Source organism: Triticum dicoccoides, chromosome 2B (genome assembly GCF_002162155.2).
Source record: "Triticum dicoccoides isolate Atlit2015 ecotype Zavitan chromosome 2B, WEW_v2.0, whole genome shotgun sequence".
NCBI classification, from domain to species: domain Eukaryota; kingdom Viridiplantae; phylum Streptophyta; class Magnoliopsida; order Poales; family Poaceae; genus Triticum; species Triticum dicoccoides.
The window spans coordinates 436,567,483-436,575,673 of record NC_041383.1 but is presented as its reverse complement, the minus strand read 5'-3'; the positions used below and the strand labels follow the sequence as shown (position 1 = coordinate 436,575,673).

The following is an 8,191-nucleotide window of genomic DNA, read 5'->3' as shown; positions in this document are numbered from 1 at the left end:
TTAATATATTAAAAAACTGAATTTTGTGGAGTTTGGGACTTTTGGAGTTGTGCAGAATAGGTCTGTAATATTTGCTCCTTTTCCATCCCAGAATTCCAACTACCGGCATTCTCCCACTTCATGAAAACCTTGTAAAATAAGATAGAAAAGGCATAAGTATTGTGACATAATGTGTAGTAACAACCCATATTGCAATAAATATCGATATAAAGGCAGGATGCAAAATCGACGTATCACGCCTCTTTCGATCTATATCCCAGTTTGTGCTAGCCATATTATGGCAACTTGTTTAACTTATATCTATACTCAGATATTGTTGCTTCCGCTGACTCGTTTATGTTCAAGCACTTGTATCGAGCCCTCGAGGCCCCTGGCTTGTAATATGCTGCTTGTATGACTTATCTTACTTTTAGAGTTGTGTTGTGATATCTTCCCGTGAGTCCCTGATCTTGATCGTACACATTTGCGTGCATGACTAGTTTACGATTGAATCGGAGGCGTCACAATTACCATAACCACACATCTAACAACATCACTACTGTAGCATTTTGGCTATAACCTAGCAAGTTGGGTAACCTACATCACGCCATGGTGAAAATTATAGCATAATCAATCTGGTAACTACGTCAAATTGTTCCTAAACCTAGGGATATGACAGAGATGCAGCCTCCTAGTTATTTGTCAGAATGGGATATGCCATAACAAAAACACAAGGGTAGAGTTAAGTGTGTTGACACGGTATAAGTTATCATGCCAAAGCAGTGTGACTTATGAGGCTAAAGCAGTATGAGTTATCAGGTAGAACCGATTTAAATTATCATGCTAATAAATGAGTTAAACATGCTAACAAAGTTTGAGTTAAACATACTCGCACTTCATAAGTTATCAAGTTGCATAAAATTATCAAGTTGAAAGTCAAAAAAAGTATTGAAAGTGGATCAAGTTAAACTACTACACACAGTATAATATATTAGGCTAAAACAATATGAATTATCAGGTATAAACTGTTTGAGTTACCATGCTGAAAAAATAGAATGAACTAACCATACTAAAAAAGTGGTTGTTACCATGTTGACTTGCTTGTAGTTATTAGGCTGATATATTGTAAGTTATCATGCTCAAGCTACATAAATCATCAAGTAACATGAGTGTTGATAGCAGTTTGAGTCAAACATTGTAACACATCACAAGTTATCAAACTAACATATTACATCTTATCAAGCGTAAGCTGCATAAGTTACCTTGTTGAAGTAAAACTATAAGTGTTGAAAGTGGTTAGAGAGTTAAACATGCTGACATGATGTAATTTATAAAGCTAAATCAACATGAATTACCAGGTAGAAACAATAGAAGTTACCATTACCGAAAAACAAAATAAGTTTAAGAGGGTAACAAAAAAGTGAGTGTTACCATGCTGACACCCTAGAAGTTATCAGGCTGACGTAATATAAGGTACCAAGCTCAAGCTACCTAACATATCAAGAGGAAGTAAAAAAACATGAGTGTGAAAAGCAGTTCCTGTGAACCATTATGGCACATCACAACTTATCAGGCTGACATATTATAACTTATAAGCCTCAATTTGCAAAAGTTATCAGGTTTAAAGTAAAAAAGAAAGTGTTAAAAGCGGGATTGAGTTAAACTGCTACACATAGTATAATTATGAGGCTAAAAATAATATGAATTATCATTTAGAAACAATTGAATTTACCATGCTACAAAAAAAGAATTAAACATGGTAACAAACTAAGTTTTTATCATGCCGACACACTAGAAGCCACCAGGATGACAACATATTCAGTATCAAGCTCAATTAAAAACAAATCGAGTTAACCATATGAGTTGTTAAAAGAAACAATTTTGAGATACCATGCTGAAAAATGGAGCTAAATAGGCTAACACATTACAAACAAAGTCATACAGATTTTGCTAAGAGAAGTGATGCAAGTTGAACACATAGCCCGTTAGTAGACCATTAGGACGGCTAGCAAAATGTCATATTCCACCAACAACACATGAAAAGAGAAACAATCAGTCAACATTAGCAAAAATCAATCTGACTGAGTGCCGCCTACCCAGTTGGAACACATGTGGAGAAAGGGCAGCAATTTCCATGTCTTCCCGTGTTAGCGCTGCCAAGACCACTGAAGGTCATCTGCCTCAATTCCTCGTCTTCACCTTGTAGGTTGTGGAAAGACCACTAAAGGTTATGTTGCTCAATTCCGCATGTTCGCACTGTATGTCATCATACGACCACTGAAGGTCATCTTCCTCAATTCTTCAGTTCCTTGTCTTCGCTCTTTACATCATCGAAAGGCCCTTAAGGTCATGTTCCTCAATTCCTCATTTTTTTCCTTGTACGTAGTTGGTACTATTGCAATAATGAGGTGGTTTTCCAATTACACAAATGAATTTCTCAAAATTGTATATCTCAAGTTACCGGGAAACACACATGTGTGGCAGAAAAACGCATATGCATAGTTGGCAGAAGGGGGATAAAGAAAGAATCAAACCTTACCAGCTCCCCAACACTAAAGTTATCAGCCTCCAAATACTAAAATTTACTGACAAAAAAGCACAAGTGAGTTACCAAAGGTTGTTTCTATAGGTTTCCAAAATTAGATATTACAAAAGTGATGTCAGTTGGGTGACTATATCACTGATTTGTTGGTAATATGTGCAAGTCATCCATGATGTGGTAGGATAACTTAAAAAATGAAGTTCATAACAAAACTAATGTGGCGATGGTAATGATAGCCTAAATGTTAGGATAACTACATCTATTTTGATGTGGTAATAAATTGGATAACTAGATAACTACATAACGGGGATGGTGGTAAACTGAGCCTTTATATCTAGGTAAGTATAAACACAAGCATGTGGTGAATAAAATGTTAACTATAACCTCTAAACAGTGGGATAACTACACCAGTTTTATTGTTGTAACTACTACAATCATAGAGAAAATTACTACACCGCTCGACCGGTGATAACTTTAACATAAACGGTTTGGTAACTCCATCAATTTTATGGTGGTATCTCGCTACACTACAAACTACCAAAGCGTCGGAGAGGTCATCCACGCGCCAACATCGCTAAAATAGCACAACACCAAACAAAAAGGGTACCTCTACTTCATGAACACTAACCAAATTATGAAGACAGGAACGACAACGAGTTTTTGCAATATGTCATCGACATCGCTACCACTACGTGCAATTTCCCATTTGTGCATTTTTTTCCAAGGAGCTTAAAAAGATGTGTAGACCTCTATTTCTACTTCAGTTGAGGCTTCCGCAATCACAACCTGATAAGTATATTTCACATATATAATTCAGCACTCAAATATACCATCTATTGTGATTTATTCATCCATTCTTCCTATGTTTGATTGACTGTTTGCATGATAATTAAAAAAAGGAACATTTAATAGTCATTTGTTTCTTTTGCAGAAAAGTGCGCAAAGGCACTATAAACTTCATGATTCCGACTATGATACTAAGGGAAATAAGGAGAGGAGGGACTGAGTATCAAAAATTAAAGACCCAGGGGGGATTGTTAAACAAGAATGGGGATCTACTTGAGGCAAAAGAAGAGAAGTGGGAGGGCCAAAATGCAAAGGTGCAAATGAGAAGAGGGGATCAAAATCCCTAGCAGCCTCCATTCCCAAATCGGGCCTGGCACTTCTCTCTTTTCCTCACCCTCCTTCTCCACCGCCAGTCGCCGCCACGGCCAGGCCATCGTGGTGGGGCGCCTCCCAGCCATCCTACCTTACCCCTCCGTCCACAGCACCAGCAGCCTCCAACACCCCGTCCACCACAACATACATCCATCCCAGCCGCCGCCGCCGCGCCTACAGCCATCTCCCTACTGCTGCTGCTCTTTTCTCACCACTGCTATTCCTCCTCCTTCAACCTGCTGGTGCCCGCCCTCAAACCTAGACTTCTGCTTCTTTCTTCTCCAGCGCCCCCTTGCTGCTCCTCCACCTCTCTTCTTCACCCAAACTTTGCTGCATGCACTCTGCCTTCTCTGAATCTCAACCTCCACTTGCCAACTGCTACTTCCCTTCTCTCAACCCTCGCTGCTCCTATCTCAACGCTCCCGCCGCTGTTGCTCTCTACCTCTCTGCTGCTCCTCTCCCACATCCCTGCTAGCTGCTACTACCTTTCCCCAAAAGAACTGCTGCTCTCTCACTGCTGCTGCACCTTCTCTCCTTGCTGAACCTCTGCTACTGTTAAACTGCATCTCTCTCATTGTGTAATTTTGTGAACAGTTACTGTGGAGACGTGATCAACTATATTTTGTACTAGTTCAATATTTTATGCCCTGTTAATCAGCTAGTGGTTTGTAAAACTTCAGATTACTTCTCGTGAATTATGTGTTGAACTTTAGTGTGGAGTTGTAATCTGTTTTACTATTTCAATGTATGAGAATTTTCTGTCAGTTAGTTTCCTGTGATATCCTGATTACATATTGTGATTATTTTGTGTTGATGTGGCTCTCTGTAGAAGTGAGATGTATGAACATTTAAAGTCCATTCCATGTGATAGCTTTGTCCCTGTGACAAATATGTTTGTAATGCGAAACATATCTATTATGCTATATGTGTTCATGTCCTGTCGTTTCCCTTTATGTTAGTTTCTAATTTCTCAAGCCTAAAAAAATACCAAAAATACAGTGATTGCATTCTTATCCCCCCTATGCTTGTTTGCATCTTCTTTGTCGACGTTTTTTATGAAATATGATAGTTTAGGTTTATTTCCCTCAATCATCATTTGAATTGTATTATCTAGATTTAACTGAGCATAGACGCTGATGTGCCTAGTCCCTATGGAGAACATGACACACTTGCAGATTTGGGCGAAATACCCCACTGTACTTACACCCGATCATTTTGGAAGGCGCACCAGCACGACGGCCTGTCCGTGGGATCGGTGGTATGTTCCTTTGGTGAGAGCAGTAAAATATTATCTTTGTTGCTTCCTTCAAATCCAATAAGTGGTTCTACCACAATGTTGTGTTCCTAGTGATAGGTGTCTCTTGGGATCATGCTCTCTTTAGGAACCTTGTGGCACAATCCACATTTAAACTGGCTGATATTCTTTTATCTTTATAAAAGTTTAAAATGGTCAAGTCTACTAGTATCCTGCCACTTTAAAGCACTCATAACCATTAATTTTCACTAGCTAAGTCCAAAGCATGCATCATTTGGAGATCTATTTTACTAGGACATTCTTTATCAGTTTACTATTCACTATCTTGCCTTTGTCATATTCCTTTGCTTGAGGACAAGCAAAGATTTAAGTGTGCGGGAACTTGATAAGTATATTTCACATATATAATTCGCACTCAAATATACCATCTATTGTGATCTATTCATCCATTCTTGCTATGTTTGATTGACTGTTTGCATGATAATCATAAAAAGCGAACATTTACTAGTCATTTGTTTCTTTTGCAGAAAAGTGCGCAAAGGCACTATAAACTTCATGATTCCGACTATGAGACTAAGGGAAATAATAAGAGGAGGGACTGATTATGAAGAATTAAAGACCCAGGGGGGATTGCTAAAAAAGAATGGGGATCTACTTGAGGCAAAAGAAAAGAATTAGGAGGGCCAAAATGCAAAGGTGCAGATGTGAAGAGGGGATCAAAATCCCTAGCAGCCTCCATTCCCAAATCGGGCCTGGCACTTCTCTCTTTCCCTCACCCTCCTTCTCCACCTCCGGCCGACGCCATGGCCAGGCCGTCGTGGTGGTGCGCGTCCCAGCCATCCTACCTTACCCCTTTGTTCACAGCACTAGCGGCCTCCAACACCCCATCCACCGCAACATACATCAATCTCAGCCGCCGCCGCCGCGCCTACAGCCATCTCCCTACTGCTGCTGCTCTTTTCTCACCGCTGCTATTCCTCCTCCTTCAACCGGCTGGTGCTCGCCCTCAAACCTAGCCCGCTACTTCTTTCTTCTCCAGCGCCCCCTGGCTGCTCCTCCACCTCTCTTCTTCACTCATACTTTCCTGCATGCTCTCCGCCTTCTCTGAATCTCAACCTCCACTTGCCAACTACTGCTTCCCTTCTCTCAACCCTCGCTGCTCCATCTCAATGCTGCCGCTGCTGCTGCTCTCTACCTCTCTGCTGCTCCTCTCCCACATCCCTGCTGGCTGCTACTACCTTTCCCCAAAACAATTGATGCTCTCTTACTGCTGCTGCACCTTCTCTCCTTGCTGAACCTCTACTACCGTTAAACTGCATCTCTCTCGTTGTGTAATTTTGTGAACAGTTACTGTGGAGACTTGATCAACTATATTTTGTACTAGTTCAATATTTTGTGCCATGTTCATCAGCTAGTGGTTTGTAAAACTTCAGATTACTTCTTGTGAATTATGTGTTGAAATTTAGTGTGGAGTTGTAATATGTTTTACTATTTCAATGTATGAGAATTTTCTGTCAGTTAGTTTCTTGTGATATCCTGATTACCTATTGTGATTATTTTGTGTTGATGTGGCTCTCTGTAGAAGTGAGATGTATGAACATTTAAATTCCAGTCCATGTGATAGCTTTGTGAAAGTGCAACTATCCCTAGGTGGTTTTGGTAATTCCTAACAACATATAGCTCATTGAGCTAATGCTATTTCAAGATAAATATTTCAGGAAAGCTAAATGAATGGCATGGCATGGATGAGAAAAGTGGACCCCTCAAAATGCTAAGGACAAAAGGATTGGCTCAAGCTTGTCACGCCCAATATGCGATACTATCCTAAAGAGACTCGAAGGTCCCACCAAGGATAGAACCGCATATTGAAACGCTTTTGCAAGGTGGATATCATTACATCAACAATACATAATAGATGGGGATACATACAAAAGGCATAGAATGCCACACGAATACAACATCACAATACATAATAGCATCATCCGACTACGGATGAAACACAAACAGAAACTCAAACGACATCCACCCTGCTAGCCCAGGCTCCCGACCTGGAACCTATCCCCTGATCGAAGAAGAAGCAGAAGACAAACTCCAAAACAAGCAAACATCGCTCTCACGTCATGATCATTGCATAACCTGTACATGCAACTGTTGTTGTAGTAATCTGTGAGCCATGAGGACTCAGCAATCCCATTACCATGGGTATCAAGACTAGCAAAGCTTAATGGGAAAGGAAAGGGTAAAGTGGTGAGGTTGCAGCAGCGACTAAGCATGATATGGTGGCTAACATACGCAAATAAGAGCGAGAAGAGAAGCAAAAGAACGGTCGTGAAGCTAACAATGATCAAGAAGTGACCCTGAACTCCTACTTACATCAAACATAACCCAAAGACCGTGTTCACTTTCCGGACTCCGCCGAAAAGAGACCATCACGGCTACACACGCGGTTGATGCGTTTTAATTCGTATTTGGTGTCAAGTTATCTACAACTGGACATTAACAAATTCCCATCTGCCCATAACCGCGGGCACGGCTTCCGAAAGTTTATACCCTGCAGGGGTGTCCCAACTTAGCCCATGATAAGCTCTCGCGATCAACAAAGGATATACCTTCTCCCAGGAAGACCCGATCAGACTCAGAATCCCGGTTTACAAGACATTTTGACAATGATAAAACAAGACCAGCAAGACCACCCGCTGTGCCGACAAATCCCGATAGGAGCTGCACATATCTCGTTCTCAGGGCACACCGGATGAGCCAGACGTCGGGTTGGCATAGACCCTGGTTGCCCAGGGGGCGCCGGACATCGCTCGGTTTGGACCAACACTTAGACAAGCATTGGCCTGGGGGGCTAAAATAAAGATGACCCTCGGGCTCCGGAAACCCAAGGGAAAAAGGGCTAGGTGAGGCAAATGGTAAAACCAAGGTTGGGCCTTGCTGGAGGAGTTTTATTCAAAGCGAACTGTCAAGGGGGTCCCATAAATCACCCAACCGCGTAAGGAACGCAAAATCTGGGAACATAACATCGGTATGACGGAAACTAGGGCGGCAAGAGTGGAACAAAACACCAGGCATAAGGCCGAGCCTTCCACCCTTTACCAAGTATATAGATGCATTAATTAGACAAGAGATATTGTGATATCCCAACATAATCCTGTCCATCATGGAGCAATCTTCAACTTCACCTGCAACTAACTACGCTATAAGAGAGGCTGAGCAAAAGCGCTAACATAGCTAAGCAACGGTTTGCTAGGAAG

The 8,191-nt window shown here is 41.2% G+C and overlaps 1 long non-coding RNA gene across 1 annotated transcript; it reads left to right on the top strand.

Moving 5' to 3' along the window:
- The first annotated feature begins 3,408 nt into the window (after nt 1-3,408).
- LOC119364091 lies at nt 3,409-6,466 on the top strand. Its single transcript, XR_005174657.1, has 2 exons — nt 3,409-4,950; nt 5,462-6,466. It is a non-coding gene; the product is annotated as an uncharacterized LOC119364091 (long non-coding RNA).
- The last annotated feature ends 1,725 nt before the right edge of the window (nt 6,467-8,191 follow it).